This window comes from Antechinus flavipes, chromosome 4, assembly GCF_016432865.1.
Source record: "Antechinus flavipes isolate AdamAnt ecotype Samford, QLD, Australia chromosome 4, AdamAnt_v2, whole genome shotgun sequence".
Taxonomy (NCBI): Eukaryota; Metazoa; Chordata; class Mammalia; order Dasyuromorphia; family Dasyuridae; genus Antechinus; species Antechinus flavipes.
This window is the reverse complement of record NC_067401.1, coordinates 181382058-181397519: the sequence shown is the minus strand read 5'-3', so window position 1 is coordinate 181397519 and position 15462 is coordinate 181382058.

Below are 15462 nucleotides of genomic sequence, written 5' to 3'. Positions count from 1 at the left end.
GCTCTTTTACAATAATACCAGTGCACAGTAGTAACGAAGTAAAAAAATTAAGTAAGAATTAAATTACAAAACCAATGGTTATAATAATGCCATTTTGGTATAAAAGTTAACTGAATGTAGATAGTATATTAGTTGATAAAGAAATGCATATACTCTATGCATCAGATGCATTTATATTTGTGTCTCTCTTAGTTATGGAAAATTTTAGAGACACATAGTAATAAAGTTGCTAATGGTCATAGAAAGTGATAAATGAAATGAGAATATTACTTTTATGACCACTGAGTCTATTGATTCTTGCAGTCACAATTAGAAGAGCTAGAAGAGAGATAAAGTTGTTTGTTTGATTAAATTGTTCAGGTTTTTGATGGAACTGATGGATTGACTAATGGTTCTATGTAAAAACAATTTTTTTTTTCTTTTTCTCCCTACATTGAATGGGAAAAGCTCATTAATTGAATTGGCTTAATCAATTGGCTATTTTGTTCACAGAAATTCTAATCATACTTTCTTCTATGAAGTAACAAACTTGTATTAGTGAATTGAGAAAAAATGATTCTTGAAATAATTCACCACCCTGGAGTTGTGAAATGATCCAACCATTATGGAGAATGATTGGAGCTATGCCATTACTGGAAATTATAAAGGAGAGAAAAGGACTCATGTGCAAAAATGTTTGTAGCAGCTTTTTTTGTGATAGCAAAGAATTGGAAAATGAGTAGATGCCCATCAATTAGGGAATAGCCAAACAAGTTGTGGTAATGAAATATTATTGTTCTATTAAAAATGATGAACAAGCTGATTCTAGATAAAAGGATTTACACGATTTGATGCTGAGTGAAACAAGCAGAACCAGGAATATAAACAATAACAGCAAGAATGTGCAATGATCAACTATGAAAAACTTTATTTTTCTCAGTGGTTCAGTGATCCAAAGCAATCTCAGTAGACTTTGGACAGAAAATGCCATCTGCATCCAGAAAAAGAATTAAAGAGACTGAATGTAAAGCAATTCATGCTGTGCTCACTATTTTTTTTTCTGTTTTTTAAAATGTCTCCCATGTTTTTCCCTTTTGCTCTAATTTTCCTCTCCCAACATAATTCATAAAGCAATATGTATTAAAAATAAATAAATTTACCCAAAAAAAAAGAAATAATCCATCACCCTTATCAAACTTATCAAAACTCTTTATAATTTCCTATGATATTGTCTGCCTTGTCTAAAGTAGTAAACTCCTACAAATTTTATGGACTTTATTCACTTCAAATAATTAGTACTGTTGTTTTTTAACCTCAAATAATCAAAAATCACTTGAATTTTGTGGGTAGCTATATGACCAATTAATTGAGAGAAAATAATCAAAATTATTGAGCACAAAATCATGTGGATATTAATTTTCTTTACTGACATATAACGTGACTCAGAAACTAGAATTTGAAATGCAAAGATAAAAATAAGTAAATAAAACAAATATTTTTGTCAGTACAATGTCAAATAATGTTTTAATTGATTTTCTCCCCTGTGAATTGATTTGTTGCTTGACTCAAGTGCTAGTGGAAAAACAATTTGTTAATATTTTATAGAATTTATTAGAATAATCTATTAATTTAGAATCCCCTAGACAGGCTTCTACCTTTCCTACAAAGCTCTTTGTTAGAGAAAAGATGGTGTAAATTTATTAGAGAAAGGGTACTAGACTTTAAAGTAGATAATCTGATTACGATATTGATTCTCATACTTATTAATGATATGACACTAAGAAAGTTATTTGATCTAATTTTCCTCATAATGGAGGCCTCCAGAGAGCTAGTAGTCCTGAGATCTCTAGAAAGCTAACCAGGATATTACAGGAGGACATGCTATGCGGTGAAATGAACAGAGAATAGATGAAAGATACCCACAGAGTATATAAAATACTAGCAATTAGGGGATTAGGAAATGCCTCCTGCAGAAAGTAGCAATTGAGCTATTTAAATCAGGGATTTTAAAAGGCAGAGGAGTGGAGAATATTTCAGGTACAGGGAGAAGGGAAGAACAGCCAGTGAAAAATTACAGGAATGGGAGATGGAGCATTATGACGAAAAGCAAGCAATCCAGTATGAATGAATCAAAGAATATATGGAGAAGGGGGGAGAAATGTAATACTGGAAAATAGGAAGGGATCAGATTATGGTTTGATTAACAAAGGATATATTTGAACCTTAAAGTAATATGGAGCTACTGGAATTTATTGAGCATAGGAATGACATAAGCATATTTAGCCTTTAGTAAAATCACTTTGGCAACTAAGTGGAAGATGGACTGGGATGGGGGAGGTGGGGAAGGGAAAGAGAGGAGAAAATTGAAGCAAAGGTAATTTAGAAGATTATTGAAATAGGTCCAGGTTAGAGTTCGAAAAAGCTTCAATTAATGTGATGGCTATGTGAGTGAAGAAAGTATCAGACAATAAGTTTTTACAAAACCCTTTGTTATCTTGGAATGGTCCTCACAACCCTCCACCTACTCAATCCCCACCATAAAAAAGAGCATACAACCAAGATAAGATCAAAATGGGTCCATGATTTAGGCATAAAAAACAAGATTATAAATAAATTAGAGGAACATAGGATAGTTTATCTCTCAGACTTGTGGAGGAGGAAGAAATTTGTGATCAAAGATAAACTAGAGACCATTACTGATCACAAAATAGAAAATTTTGATTACATCAAATTAAAAAGTCTTTGTACAAACAAAACTAATGCAAACAAGATTAGGAGGGAAGCAACAAACTGGATTTCTTTGACAAAAAGACCTAACTCAGTTTCAATTGATCAATGATGGACAGAAGCAGCTATACCCAAAGAAAGAACACTGGGAAATGAATGTAAAATGTTTTTCTTCCTGGGTTATTTCTACCTTCTGAATTCAATGCTCCCTGTGCAACAAGAGAACTGTTAACACCTGGCTATTCTTGTGATGATTACTCTACTGAAAGGAAGGCTGCTCACAGACCTTCAGAAAACCAAATAAGAACCTTACAATCTGCAAAGCATTTAACACAATGCCTGGCACATAATCCCATGAAGATACTGTCTTATTATTTTTTTAGACAGAAAAACACCAGAGGGCTTATTTTCAGGGGAGGGCTTATTTTAATGAACATTGACAGCAATTTTAACAAACAGGTAAATGTGAACAAAAAAAAGTACCTTTATTCAATAATGATCATGTCATCTTCTTCAACAACATTGTCATAAGTATCCATACCTTGAATTCCATCCTGGATGTCTTGCGCCTCTATTTCCTTCAGAAGAAGTGGACCCAATCTGTCATGTCCAGCAATATAGCTCTCTTTAAATGAACATGTCTTGTCCAGGTAACCTGCTCGTAGTGCCTTGGCGACACAGCTGTCAGTAATTTTATCCCATGACTTCTTCACCCAAGTCACGACTTCTTGCAGACAGGGCTTCACAAAGTTTCCACGCTGATTTCTTTCCATTCTATTTTCAAAGTAGTCATTGACTTCCATGCGCAAATGGTCCTTGAATGGCTTGTTTATTGCAATATCAAGGGTCTGGAGACAGGCAGTCATTCCTGCAGGAATCATTACTTGATCTATTCTTCTCTCTGCAAGGAAGTTCTTCATTTCTTTAGCACGGTGAGTGCTGGCTGAATTCTTCTTTTATCCTCCATCATACCCCCTGAGTTCTTCTTTTATCCTCCATCATGCCCCCTCACTCCCACTCACATAGCAGGTTTTTATGTTGTCCTGCCTCAGCTCTCCTCCGCAGCACTGCTCTCAATAGCGCCAGCAAGCAAATCACTGGGGAAGAACAGGATGCTTTGATCCAGCAGTGTTTCTACTGGGCTTATACCCCAAAGAGATACTAAAGAAGGGAAAGGGACCTGTATGTGCCAAAATGTTTGTGGCAGCCTTGTTTGTAGTGGCTAGAAGCTGGAAAATGAATGGATGCCCATCAATTGGAGAATGGTTGAGTAAATTGTGGTATATGAACGTTATGGGATATTATTGTTCTGTAAGGAATGACCAGCAGGATGAATACAGAGAGGACTGGTGAGACTTACATGAACTGATGCTGAGTGAAATGAGCAGAACCAGGAGATCATTATATACCTCAACAACAATACTGTTTGAGGATGTATTCTGATGGAAGTGGATCTCTTCCATAAAGAGAGCTAATTCAGTTTCAATAGATCAAAGATGGACAGAAGCAGCTACACCCAAAGAAAGAATAGTGGGAAATTAATATAAACTGCTTGCATTTTGTTTTTCTTCCCAGGTTATTTATACCTTCTGAATTCAATTCTCCCTGTTCAACAAGAAAACTGTTTAGTTCTGCACACATATATTGTATCTAGGATATACTGTAACCTATTCAACATGTAAAGGACTATTTGCCATCTGCGAGAGGGGGTGGAGAGAGGGAGGGGAAAAATCGGAACAGAAGTGAATGCAAGGGATAATGCTGTAAAAAATTACCCTGGTATGGCTTCTATCAATAAAAAGTTATTTAAAAAAAAAAAGGAAGAACAGGATGACGCGCTCACTGTTGCAGCTCTGATTGGATGCAGCTTGGAGCTTGGCATGCATTTCACCCGGGGGGAAGGGGGAGGGACGGTGCATACAGAGGGGATGGTAATGTAGCGTGTAGTGCAGGGGATCACCTTCACTACAGTAGCAATCTCAATAGGGCTTATTTTCGGGGGAGGGCTTATTTTCGGGATAGGTCTTATTATCGGGGGAAAAGGGTAGTTCTTTTCTCAGGAAAATGACTACACCCCTTAGATTCCTTAAGGCAGTAGCAGATGAGATAAATAAAAATGCTAAACTAAAGAGTATTTCTCTGGTTAACTTCTACATGGTATGCTCACCAACTTTCTGCTTGTTTTTTTCCTTATATTTCCTGGTTTAACTGTTCAAGTTAAACTCTTCCCTAGTTTTAAAATTTATGGGATTATTTAACTCACAGTATTCATTTGATTCTTCCATTATTAACTGCTATATAGTAGCTTATTTTTCCTTCTCAGTTGTAGCCAGTAGGCTGAACTCTTGTTCTTTCTGTTCTAACTGCTATAACCTAACTTTATGTCCTTTCGCTAACTCAGCCTGTAATTCAGCCTATAATTCTTTTATCTCTTTTTTTATGTAATGTGTAATTTTTTACACATTAAAGTAATTTTTTACATTAATTTCTATTTTTGTAATGTAATTTTTTGTTTTATCTCTAACTCAACCTTTAACTCTTGTATTTTTTGCTCTATACCCTCAACCATCTCTATTATCTCTAGATTTTTTTCCTTGCTAAACTCTATTTAATGGGCGTGGGAGTAAAACCTTGGAGCTTGAAAGCAAGCTCCCTGCTCTTCTTCAGAGGTGATCTTTGTTAAAAGATCATCCATCTGGCTCTTTAACTTATTTACTTGAGCTACATGAATAGCTGTATCCTCGAGTTTGATCATAGATAGACTTATACCTAGATCCATATTGCTTCACTGCCTTCCTTCCCAGTGGGGAAACTATAGCACCTTACCTATTAAAGGGGGTCTGGCAATTTACAATGCACCTATTGTGCCACAGTTCCCTTTTAATGTCCTGACCCAGTTTCCTTAATTGTCCTATCCCGTTACTCTGCCTCTGATTATAATCATTCCCTCTTAATGTTAGGATAAAGATCTTATATCATAGACTTTAGGCTATAATCATTCCCTCTTAATGTTTGATGGGATAAAGGTCTTTATCCATTTTAGACATCATTATAATATCAGGAGCCTCTCCAGTACCTCCTTCCACTATGTCTTCCTAGGTGCCTGCCTCCATTATGTCATCCTCATCCTAGGTACCTCCCCCTATTAAGTCATCCCCATCCAGGTACCTCCCCCATTATGTCACTGTTCTTGTCATCCTATAAAAGAATTTTGTATCTGACATTCGCTGCTAGATTCTTTGAGACAATAGTCTCATTCAGTCCTGGGACCAAACCATGGATCCATTTGGTCCCAGTAAATCTTTCTATTAAATAAATTACTAAATTGTTCTCTAATCTCTATCTTGCTCAGTTTCTCCAGCATTATACACCCACATTGGTGCCACTTCTGAATGGCCATAATGGCATTCACTACTCTTGTGAATACCCTTGCTAATGCTCACTCAGCATTCACCACTGTAGCCAGTCTCTCCTAATTCCCAGGTCCTCAGAGAAATCTCCAGTCATTGTCTTTTGCAGTGCTTAAACCAATTTTGCCAAGCTTACCTCTGTCTGAGGTCTTCAGAGATCTTTGGCCACCATTTCATGGAATATTGGTTTAAATGTACGATCCAGCGCTGGAGAACAGTTGCAAACAAACTCAAGATCTTTTATTCATGTGTTCACATCCTGCCCCTGGCTGACCTTCAGCTGACTCCTAGTGAACTCCTGATGAGCTCCTGGTCAAAGAGACCTACTTCCTTGTCCCCATAGCTTAAATAGGGTCTATGAGGTCACACACAGCCAATCAGAGAAGAAGTCACCTTCCCTTAATGATACAGATCTCAATGCCACCAGAGTTTCCACCCACAAGGCAGTCCCTGATTATTCATGTTATGAGCCAGAACTTGAAACAAGGTGATAACTCAAGGGAGATGTTAGAATCCTAGTGTTAACTCAATGGAATTGATACAATGCTTATTGGTTCACACATTAGAGCAAATCTTTACAAAGTGATGTCAGTTGCCTAATTTAGCATGGTACTTAACAAATTCTCTAACTCACCAATGTATTTAAGTACTCATTGGAGCTCACAAGTATGGGAGATTCACAAAGTTAACTTTGCAACTTTGTGAATTCACACCTCCCTTAATCCCTCCCTCAGAGGAAGAGTCAACCTTTAAGAGATTATATATAAGAAGCTGACAGAGGCTCAGTCAGAAGTTCAGTTGAAAAGATTGAGAGGGGAGCACTCTGGGACAGATACAGAGGACTCTGGAAGGAAGCCCACAAGCCCACTCTCGGAGGTGGAGTCAGATTCATTCCATCTTCCACCTTTGTGCTGGCTGGAGGCTGAAGAAAGCAGAGGCAAAAGACAACTGCAAGAGCTCTTGGAACCAAGCAGAAAGATAGGCCTCTAAGGAAAACTAACCGGGCTATTTTGGAAGGAGAAAATAAATGTTTGAACTTTTGTCACCTGGCTGTGTTTGGGGTGATTATTACTCTGAACTGAAACTAAGGCTGCCTCCAGAAAACCTCCCCAAGAAACCTGCTCAGAGAGAACCATTATATTTTAAAGAAGAGAATACCACAATTCACAGAAATCACATCCGGGAATCTCAGGCTACTGTGCCTCTGTTTACTTCCTGATTGTGCAGTTCCTGACTCCTCCTTTGACTCTTACAAAAACAGTTTTCCTTCTAAGTTTCTATAGCTTCTCCCATTCTCCATATGCTTTCAAATGTCACTAATAGTAGCTCAAGAATCTGTCAGACCTTTCAGGACTCAAGAAGGTATTTCATTCTCCACAAATGAAAAAGTAGTTAGGTGCTACTATCTCCTTATTTACATTGGACATCTATTTCTTACTAGCCATTTGGATTCTGTCCTTTATAGTACAAAAGCCACTTCTCCAACTTATTTTTGTATCCTACAAATATCTCTTCACATTCTAATCCATTCTCTACTCAGTTGTCAAATTAATCTGGTAGTGTAAACATCCCCATCACTTCTAATTAACTCTAGTGACTCAGTGGCACTTCCAGAACCAAATATAAAGTCCTCTGTTTATAAAATTTGGTTCTTTCCTGTAATGGGCTGAGGCCTGAGTTGATGCACTGAGGTCCCAAGCACATGAGGCTAAATAGTAATTGGACCATACTCTATTAATATGTAAGCTTGGAGAAAGAATGGCCCCCACCCACTCTTTGCGCAAGTCCTGATGTGTTGTATAGGAAATGACGATTTTGGTGGGTGGAAGCAGGGGAGTGGAAAAGGAAAGGGAGGAGAGACTTTTGGGATTGCCATTGCAACAACCTTTCAATCCCAAAAGTCTCTCCAAGTCTCTCCTTCTTTCTCCAAGCTTACATATTAATAGAGTATGGTCCAATTACTATTTAGCCTCATGTGCTTGGGACCTCAGTGCATCAACTCAGGCCTCAGCCCATTACACTTTCCTACTTTTAAAAGTTTTATCTGGCTTTTTGTAACCCATGACAACATTGTTGTCTATGGAATTTTCTTGGCAAAGATACTGGAGTGGATGGCCATTTCCTTCTCCAGTGACTTGTTCAAGGTCACGCAGTATGTGAATTTGAACTCAGTTCTTTTTGAGTCCAGACCCAATTCTCTCTCCATTTGTTGGAATTCTTACAAAGTATTAAGTCATCAGAGTTGATAAAGACAAAAATTATCTAATTTAGCATGGGTCAGTATGATTGATCTGATCTTACAAGGAGATATTATGGGCTAGAAGAAACAAGGTACTAAGTGAAACTGATAGAAACAATGCCTGTGTTCATACTTTTAGAGAGCTTATGTAAGCAAGAAACTCTTAGGGCCAGAGAGCACTCTGAGAGGAAACCCATAATCCCACTCTCGGATCTCACAAGCCCACTCTCGGAGATACAGCCAGATTCATTCACTTCATCTCACACCACTGTGGTGGCTGGGCTCCTGCACTTCCCCCACTGAGATCAAGGCTGGTCTGAAAGGCTCTCCAGAAAGCTGCCCAGGCAAGGAGACAAGAGATTAATTCCATTTTCCACCTTTGTGCTGGCTGGAGGCTGAAGGACAAGCCTTTGGATTTGGAGATATTTGGAGGGAGCTCTTGGAACCAAGCAGAGAGACAGGTCTCTAAGAAAACTAACTGGACTATTTTGGAGGAAGCAATAAAAGATCTGAACTTTTAACACCTGGCTGCATTTGAGGTGATTATTACTTTTAACCAAAACTAAGGCTGCCTCCAGAAAACCTCCCCAAGAAACCTGCTCCCAGAGAGAACGATTATATTATTTTAAAGAAGAGAACACCACATCCATTGAGCCATGTAGCTGCCTTACTTTCTTATATCTTCCTTCCTTCCATGTATTTTTAAATTCAGTAACAATCCAATAATCCTTGCTATTCTTTGAACAGAAAATTCCATTTCCTAATTCTTTTTTCATTGGCTGTCCTCTATGACTGGATCATTCTCCCTCCCCATCTCTGTTTTCTAGCTTCCTTCATCTTTCAGTTAATATCCCATTTTATATAAGAAACTTTTCCCATCCCCTAATACTAGTGCCTTCTCTCTGTTGATTATCTCTGGTTTATTTTGTGCATATATTTTTGGTACATGCATGTTGTTTCTCCAATTATGCTGTGAGCTCCTTGAGAGCATAGACCAATTTTAATTTAACATAGTACTTACAACATAGAAAGAGTTTAGTAAAGGCTAACTAATTCTGTATAAAGTTGCTTGCAGGTTGTCTCCATTTTATTGTGAACTGCTTGAAAGAATAAATTGGTTTAAAGATTTGTTCTTGTCTTCCCTTATATCCTTAGTGCTTATATGTTTGACCCATAATAGAAATGTAATCAATGTTTTTTCAAAATATATTTTTGATATCCATAATCACAGTTTTTTCCTTGATATCCCTTTCCCTTGCTTTCCCACAGATCCACACCATGTAAAAAACTATTTTAAGACAAAAGAAGTAAGAGAAAAATTTAGAATACTGATCAAAATATTTAAAAATTCTAAAAATATATATGATGTATTTAACATATATAGGACTGCTTGCCATCTAGGGGAGAGGGTGGAGGGAAGAAAGGGAAAAATCGGAATAGAAGTGAGTGCAAGGAATAATGTAAAAAATTACCCTGGCATGGGTGCTGTCAATAAAAAGTTATTATAAAATAAAAAAAAAAGAAAAAAAGAAAAATATATATGATGTGCAACTCTTATTAACCTCATTCATCTGCAAAGGGGTGAGGAGAATATATCTTCTCATATCTCTTCTTTTGAGTCATGGTTACTCTTTCTAATTTTGTAACATTCAGTTTTGATTTTTTTAATATGTCATCATCCTTTTGATTTATATTGTTGCAGTCATTGTCCATATTGTTCATTGTTTATATATGCCAAACTCTTAATAGAGAATTTGATACAAAGACTCCCCTCCTCCCACCTCCAATTTAATTGCTTCCTTTCTCAGCCAGTGATGCAGTGGATAAAGTTCTGGGCTTAGAGTCAGGAAGGCATGAGTTCAAATTTAATCTCAGATACTTATCCACCTATATGTTCCTGGACAAATCATTCAACTTCTTTTTGCCTCCGTTTCTTCAATTGCAAAACGGGCATAATAATTTCAACCACCTCACAGGATTATAAGAATTAAATGAGATATTTGTAAAAGTATTTAGCACAATGTGTGGAATGTAGTATGCTTTATATAATTGCTTATTCCTGTTTCTTTCTTCATCCTAAGTACATTAATTTTGTTTGTGCAGAAGCTTTAAGGTTTAAGATAATCAAAATGATAAATTTTGTATTTTGTATTAGAATTAATCCCTTGCTTGGTTATGAATATATTTTCTACATATAGCTATGAGATTTATATGTTCTGTTTCTCATAAGATTTTTTTTGTTTGAATTTTTAAGACTGTATATTTATTTAAAATGCATTATGGAATAAAGTATAAGGTGTTGATCTAAAACTAATTTCTACCACACTGTTTTCCATTTTTTCCAGAAAATTTTTTATCAAATATGGGATTTTCCCCCCTAAGAAATGTTTTCTGCTTTATCAAATGCTGGATTATTATATCATTTAAAATAATCAGCTTTTAGTTTTATCTATTATTTCTAGTAATTTTTTTTCCAGTTTATTTGTCCTTTAATTTTTAGCTTACTTAAATTTTGTTTAGATTTTGGCTAATTTTCTATTTTGTTCACATAGGGATATGATTTTTCTGAGGACTGCTTAGTGACATTCCAGAAATTTTGGTATATTGTTACATCATTAGTATTTTCATTCATATAATTATTAATTTTTCCTACAATTTATTCTTTAACTTTTTCATTACATAAGATTTGGTTGTCTTCATTTAGGTTTTTTTTTGTGATTGATAAGATTACTATTTTTTATTGCATTATGGTCAGTTAAGAATGTATTTCTTTTTGTGCCTATTTATTTTTATTTCTCATAGAACATGACCAAAATGGGAGATCAGTTTTCTCAAACATGATTCAGTTTTTAAAGAGACAAAATTTAAGGCAACTGAAATGTTATCAAATATTGTGGATCATACCTGTACAGGAATCTTTTCTTCTCAATGTTCTGAGATTAGGTGTATTTTCACAGAGAGTAAAGTGGTAGTAATAGTAATAGGAATCATCTCTTGTGAGAGAGATGCCTCTGAGTAGTATATAGTTATGCTGACATTTTTTCCCTTCTTCCCGGAAGTGAAAAGTTCACAGTTATTAAACACTCCACATATTTTCTGAATGCATTGATTTTTTTTTTTTTGCCTCCCCTCACATATCCCCATGCATGTGTTATTTAATTTATTCATGCTTAAAGTTAGGAATTAGGTTCATAATTTACTCCATTTGTCTTTGTTTTCCCTCAATTTAGGATTTTCCCATCTTCTGCTATAAACACAGTATTATGTCCTTTCAGTTATTTTAGCTCAACCTATTTTAAAGTGACTCCATTTCCACAAGCTATCTTCCTCTCATTCTTGAGTGCTTCTAATTCATTCCTCCTTTGTTTTTGGAGTTTTGCTAGTTCCCTTTTCTTGCTTCTAATTAGTTCTTTCCTTCTTTTTCCCCCTTTTCCCTTAAGTAGATAGAAACCCACTCCACTTCTTTCACTTTATTTTGTTAGTTTTAAATTTTTCATTTTGTGTACCTTTAAAAATGTTTTTCTTTTCCTCATTTTCTTGTTTTCCTTTTGTAGAGATTTCTGGTCTCTGATTCGTGACCTTTGTACTTAGTTCTTTTTTGTGTTGTGTTCCTGCTGAGTTATTGGACCCTGCCAAGAGAGAGTACCTAGGCCACCTCCACCTTTAGTGCACGATAAGTTTTTTGCCTTGTTGCAGAAACACCCTTGTTGAACACCCAAAGAAAGAAAACTGGGAAATGAATGTAAACTGTTTGCATTTTTGTATTTCTTCCCAGGTTATTTTTATCTTCTGAATCCAATTCTTCCTGTGCAACAAGAGAACTGTTCGGTTCTGCACACATATATTGTATCTAGGATATATTGTGACATATTTAACATGTATAGGACTGCTTGCCATCTGGGGGAGGGGGTGGAGGGAGGGAGGGGAAAAGTCTGAACAGAAGTGAGTGCAAGGGATAATGTTGTAAAAAATTATCCAGGCTCTATCTGTATTCTATCACTAAAAAGTTGTAATAACTTAAAAAAAAAAAGAAAGAAAGAAAGAAAGAAAGAAAGAAAGAAAGAAAGAAAGAAAGAAAGAAAGAAAGAAAGAAAGAAAGAAAGAAAGAAAGAAAGAAAGAAACACCCTTGTTGAGCAAGGAGCAATGATTTGTGATCATAGGAATGAGTAAGCTGAGGGTCACAGCTAGTTAGTTGCTCATGAGCAGGGATGCTTTGACAGGGCCTCTTGCCTGTGAGTGAATTGCTAAATTGTTGAACTGGCTTTCCTCCCACTGGCAGATACCATGCATATGCAAAGCCCATGAGCTGCTTCTCTGAATGGATTGGGGATTGCTTACTGTTCACGCGCTGACCACGCTAGCAAAAATGTACATCAACAAGGGTATATGGCATAATAAACTGGAGTTCTTTTCACACTCTGTGAGTTTCCTGCCTCATTCCTTTTGCTTCTGAGATCAAAGGGCTTATATGCTTTGAGCTCTTAAAAGACAACATGTTCCTTGTGGAATTAAAACTTTCAAGGTACTTATTTTGGGTTCTCTTTTCTAAACAGTTTCTATAAGTTCTTGCCTTCTAGCCTCATTTCTTATAATGTGCTGAAGTCTTAGAAATATTAGCTACTTCAGGTGATAAAGAGGATATTATTCCATGCTAGGAATCTTCTTATATACTTGATGGTTCAGTGCATTATTGACTTTTACCCTTACCTTGGTCTTCCCCCCCCCCCCCCATTTACCTCAAAATCTTATCTTTCAGTCCAGACCCTTCTAGGAACTCCTATATGAATGGTCTAAGCACCAGATCCCTGCAGAGCAGACCCATTGCAAGGTCCTCATCTCCTTTCTTGGAAAATCTCTAAGAATAGTCATCAGTGATACCCTCTCACATCAATGAAACAAGGCTTCCTACTTTCTCATACTGCTTTTCCTTCCTTGCTTTGTTTCATTGCATATTCTTCTGCAGGCTCCCTTCTTCCTGAAAGAATACAGGAATGACTTTCCCTTCATTGTTACTTATATTTCCTTCAATTTTCTGCATTTGCTCTCCTATTTGTACAAATGTGGAGGGAGTAGAAAAGACAGGGAGAAAATATAAGCTACTCAGTGCCTGCTCTCCTAAACTGTAATTTATGAAACCTCACCAGTGGACCCATATATATGACTAACTCATGTGATCCTAATCTTGAGATGAACACATTAGCATTTATACTTATTGCATAAATGAAGGAACTGAGACAGAGACATTCAAGATTATACATTACTAGTGACAGAATCAACACAGGTTTTCAGATTTCCAAGACCTTATAGCCATAGGATTATAAATTTAGAGCTGAAAGAATCTTTAGAGGTCACCAGGTCCAGACTATTATTTTACAGATAAAAAATTAAGGGAAAGAAAGTTAAATGTCTTTTCTAGGGTCACACAACTAATAACTCAATTGGAATCTGAACATTATCTTTTGGATTTCAAATTTAGGACTTGATTCATTATTCAATATTGTCATTTTTCTATGTAAAAATGCTTAGAACCCTTGAGTTATGCTAATAGCACCATCATTGCACATCAAACACAATATTTACTCTAGCAAAAGGCCTGTTTGTAAAATATACCTCCACTATTGCAAAGTAGGAACTACAAACTTAATTCTGCTTTTTTTCCCATTAGTTTTGCCCCGTTAATGATCTCAGAGGAATCATTAATTCTTATCTCTATTCTGCATACCAGATGAACTCTTTACCCTTCCTGTCTATATTACAAATACCTCTGATGTTACACAAGTTGCAGGCTTCCCCAAAATTAATCCCAGTGGCCTCGTAGTTTTCTGTTTATAATTTGTTTGGACTGGAGTCGCTGTTATCCTTAAATTCCTTATCCTTATCCTAAATATCTTTAAATTGATATACCTATACTTATAACTATCTATCTATCTATCTATCTATCTATCTATCTATCTATCTATCTATCTATCTATCTATCTATCTATAGAATGGAATCTTCCTGTGTCTCTGAGATTCCTTTTAATGAGTTTTTTCTCTGAGTACTCCTCTCTCAATTTTGACACTTAAGGTAATACAAAGCTGTTTTGAGCAAATCCTGGCATCTTGCTGCTAGCTTTTCTTTCCTTTGGTGAACATCCTTCCACTTTCTTCTCACTGCCACAATTCATAGACTTAAATTTTCAAGAGATTAAAAGTCTGAGTCTAATGTGTCAGATCACTACAGAGATTTTAACCATCAAATCTTGATAGTAGTGCATGGCTTTCAAGGTATAGAGGATACTGGATTGTCAAAAATAAGTATAAAAAGTCCTCTCCAGCCCTCCCCCTGTTTCCAAAATCTGAATCAGATCAGATTGGGAATAGTTTAGACAAATTATTTTTCTCTTGGTTGTGGCAGTGGTGTAGATTACACTTATTTCTCTTCTGTTCCTGCTAAAGCTAATCAAGTCTTAGTGATCATTCAGTGCAGTAGATGCATTTGAGTGGCATACAAAAATGCAGACCCTTAGACATTGAAATAACTAAGTTGTTTCTCCTTAACTCCAGTAGTTATGAAAACTATTCAGGACAGGCAGATGTCACTTCTCACTGACAATCTACAGCAGCAGGGTATTTTACAACCTTCTCTTGAAGCTCCTTCTATTGTTCCAGCACCCAGATAGTCGAGCTATATTTTAATCCCTTTTCAGACTTTGTAGATGTGGAAAACTGGTGGTTTTCTGAATGAAATCCTTCATTTGTTTTCTTTTAGAGACAGCAATTGAGTTTTGAAAACTAACCAATTTTTTCCCCTTTCTTTTGAGGATGGGTAATATAGTTTTTTTCACATCATTGTGTTGTTGAAAATAAATAATAATAATAAAACATTTTAAGTTTGTTGTCCCTTACTGGCATGCAAGTTTCTTGTGGAGGAACTGTGTATGATCCTTATATTTGTATCACTAATACTTATGAAGTGCTTCCTAGATCAATGTTTTATCTTTTTAATTCAGCTCCCTCATTTTATAGAGGAGGAAAGGTAAGCCCATCAGTGGGTTGAAGAATGAATGCTTCACATTCTTCATCATTGCCTTCACACTGTTCCATCTTATTTTGCTTTTTACTGG